The 3,688-nt window shown below is 44.5% G+C and overlaps 1 pseudogene; it reads right to left on the minus strand.

The window, feature by feature from the left end:
• Positions 1 to 406: 406 nt before the first annotated feature.
• LOC132692508 (eukaryotic translation initiation factor 4E type 2 pseudogene) lies at positions 407 to 1,146 on the minus strand (annotated as a pseudogene).
• Between the last annotated feature and the right edge of the window lie 2,542 nt (positions 1,147 to 3,688).

Raw genomic sequence — 3,688 nt, forward strand, 5'->3', positions numbered from 1 at the left:
ACATGAAGTCATCCAGTCCTTGTGATCTATCTGGAGGGCAGGGGGAGCCACAGGTCAACTCTGCCCTGTTGTTACCATGCGAAGATTTGGGTCCAGCTTGTCGCTCCCTCTTTTTCTTTTTTCTAAGAGAATCCTGAAATTGAGAACTTTCTCCAAAATTTCCCAATATTTCATGTTGGCAAATAATTCAAAAATTCCTTTTTTTTTTTTTTTTAGTTTAGCACCATTTATTAAGTGATCTCAGCTGTTGTTGTAGCTGCTGCGTGTCAGCCGGTTCTTAAGACATAAAATGCTCTTCCAATTCCTCTTGTCCAGGACGGAAGGATCTTCCGGGTAGCACGCCAACAAAACAAGAGACTCCGATGATGCCAGCTTCAATGATGGTGCCATCCAGGGAGGAAGAGGGTCATGGCGCGTTCAACCGCAGCTTCCAGAGGTTTTGTAAAAGGAGCCTTTGGGGACCCAGGCTGCCTGGCATTTTGATGCTGTTGGTGTGGGTTTTGTACTCCATAATGGTGTTGGGAGGTAGGTTAAGCACTCGCCGAAGCACTTGCCGAATCCTGGATTTGGGCTGTGGTTGCTGGGTCACTGGCAGTCTTATTCCATATTGAAATAATGTCCTCCTGAAACCGGACAGAGATCACAGCCCCACACATCTCCTCCCCAGCCATGAACTGTCTCCACAACATGGCCAGGATAAGATTCTCCCAGCGATGGGATGCCAAGCCCTTCGCAGCCGAATAATCCACTTGCCATGGTTTTTATTTGCATCATCCTCCCACATAGGTTTAATTCCTTCTTTGAAGAGATGGGAGTCACTGTGGCCTGTCAGGTCCCTGGGATGGACCATGTGGCTGTAAAAGCACAGAACTGCTCCACAGAGGCAAAGGTGCCGATCTGTTTGATATTCTGTTCATAGCTCTGTGAGCTAGTGGGACGGCCAGGGGTTCTCCTGGAGTACCAGAAAGTATAGTTGTACTGCAGGGGATGCTCTGCTGGTCCAGGGACAACAGCCTTCCTCTTACTGCTGCCCTGACTTGTGCCTCGTTCCGTTTTTTCCTTCTCACCATCTTTCTGTGTGCTGTTTTCTTCATTCTGATCATGGTCTCCACTGTCATCGTCTTTCAATGCGTCGAACTTGTTCATCCTCTCACTGCCACCATGGCCACTGCCTCACGGAGTGACTTCCCCAAAAATTCTTTTATTTAAAAAAATTTATTTTCTATGTTTATTCATTTTTGAAAGACAGAGAGAGACAGAGCACAAGCAGGGGTGGGGTGGAGAGAGAGGGAGACACAGAATCGGAAGCAGGCTCCAGGCTCTGAGCTGTCAGCACAGAGCCCCACGCGGGGCTCGAGCTCACGAACCGCGAGATCATGACCTGAGCCGAAGTCGGACGCTCAACCGACTGAGCCACCCAGGCGCCCCACAAATTGAATTCTTCATCTTTTCATGCCAAAGTCTTATTTGCTCTTCATAGAGACCTATTGGCTTCAGCTGTTTACCTGGTTGGAATGACCAAGAAAGGACTGTCAGTATCTCTGCCTGCAAACGATGTTAATATTCCTGTTTCTACAAAGTTACCCCGAATATACAGGACTATGGGTGCTGGGGTGCTATATTTTGTAATCAAAACCTAAAAGCCACTCCTTGCTTGTATACCTCTTCACATACACACATGTACTCTGTCCTTCCTACCTCCCACAAGCCCAGACCCACAATCCTGAGCTGAGATGGATGCATTTGATGATGTCTTTATTTCTCCTTCCAAGCTCTGAAAGAAAAACTGGCTAGAAGCCAATGAACATTAAGAACTCATTTCTTGGCAAGCAGCTACGATTATTTGCTCAAAACATATTCAGAGTTGTCACTGTGACAACTTGGGAAGGAGATTAGAATCAGTACCATCCTTTCCCATCCCCAGGAACTTTACATTTCAATGCCTCACTCACTGAACGGTTCAGGAATAATCAACAGGACCCAGATTTTTCTCTTTCAGCTTGAAGGCGAGAAGCTTCAATGACAGGGGTGTAAAGTCTTCGAAGATTTGATTAAACCCCTTTTCCCTCTCCTGCCCCTCAATGTGGGCATTCCTGAAGAATCTGTCTTTTTCTTGTTCCACATTCTCTTCCTCAGCGTTCTCGTGTCTCCAGTGGGGACAACGATTTCTTTTATAAGATCAAGGATTGGGGCACCTGGGTGGCTCAGTCGGTTGAATGTCCGGCTCTTGATTTTGGCTCGGGTCACGATCTCATGGTTTCAAGCCCCATGTTGGGCTCTGTGCTGACAGTGCAGAGCCTGCTTGGGATCCTCTCTCTCTGACTCCATCCCCGCTCTCTCTCTCTCTCTCAAAAAAAAAAAAAAAAAAAAAAGAAAAGAAAAAAAAAGATCAGTGATTAACGATTTTATAAAGGATCAATGATTTCCTGCTATAAAATTTGCAGATCTAACATCGCTTTTTTTATGTGTGGCAAAATATACACAACACAAAATTTACCACGTCAACCACTTTTACGTGTGTGGTTCAGGGGCACTGATGCATTCACACTGTTGTGCAGCCACTGCCACTGTAGGTACCTTATGTGGGTGGAATCACACTTTTGTATTTGTCCTTTTGTGACTGACTTATTTCACTAAGCATAACGCCTTCAAGTTGCATCCATGTTGGAGCAGGGGTCAGAATTTCCTTCTTTTTTCATTCTGAATCATATTCATGGTATAGATATGCTACCTTTTGTTTATCTGTCCATCTGTTGATAGACTTTTGGGTTGTTTCCACCTTTTGGTTATTGTCAATATAACAGATATATATAATGCTATGAACATGGATGTACAATATCTATTCTAATGTCTCTTCTAGCAAGCTCTGTCCTGAACACCACGTTTCCTTTCCTTTCCTTTTATTTTATTTTATTTTTGTTTTTTTATATTAAATATAATTTATTGTCAAACTGGTTTCCATACAACACCCAGTGCTCATCCCAACAGGTGCCCTTCTCAATGCCCATCACCCACTTTCCCCTCCCTCCCACCCCTCATCAACCCTCAGTTTATTCTCAGTTTTTAAGAGTCCCTTACAGTTTGGCTCTCTCCCTCTCTCTTTTTTTTTCCCCCCTTTCCCCTCCCCCATGGTCTTCTGTTAAGTTTCCCAGGATCCACATAAGAGTGAAAACATATGGTATCTGTCTTTCTCTGTATGACTTATTTCACTTAGCATAACGCTCTCCAGTTCCATCCACGTTGCTACAAAAGGCCATATTTCATTCTTTCTCATTACCACGTAGTATTCCATTGTGTATATAAACCACAATTTCTTTATCCATTCATCAGTTGATGGACATTTAGGCTCTTCCCATAATTTGGCTATTGTTGAAAGTGCTGCTATAAACATTGGGGTACAGGTGCCCCTATGCATCAGCACTCCTGTATCCCTTGGGTAAATTCCTAGCAGTGCTATTGCTGGGTCATAAGGTAGGTCTATTTTTAATTTTTTGAGGAACCTCCACACTGTTTTCCAGAGTGGCTGTGCCAGTTTGCATTCCCGCCAGCAGTGCAAGAGGGTTCCCCTTTCTCCATATCCTCGCCAGCATCTATAGTCTCCCGATTTGTTCATTTTAGCCACTCTGACCAGCATGAGGTGGTATCTCAGTGTGGTTTTGATTTGTATTTCCCTGATGAGGAGTGACAT

The sequence above is a fragment of the Panthera onca genome, chromosome B1 (genome assembly GCF_046562875.1).
Source record: "Panthera onca isolate mPanOnc1 chromosome B1, mPanOnc1 haplotype 2, whole genome shotgun sequence".
Taxonomy (NCBI): Eukaryota; Metazoa; Chordata; class Mammalia; order Carnivora; family Felidae; genus Panthera; species Panthera onca.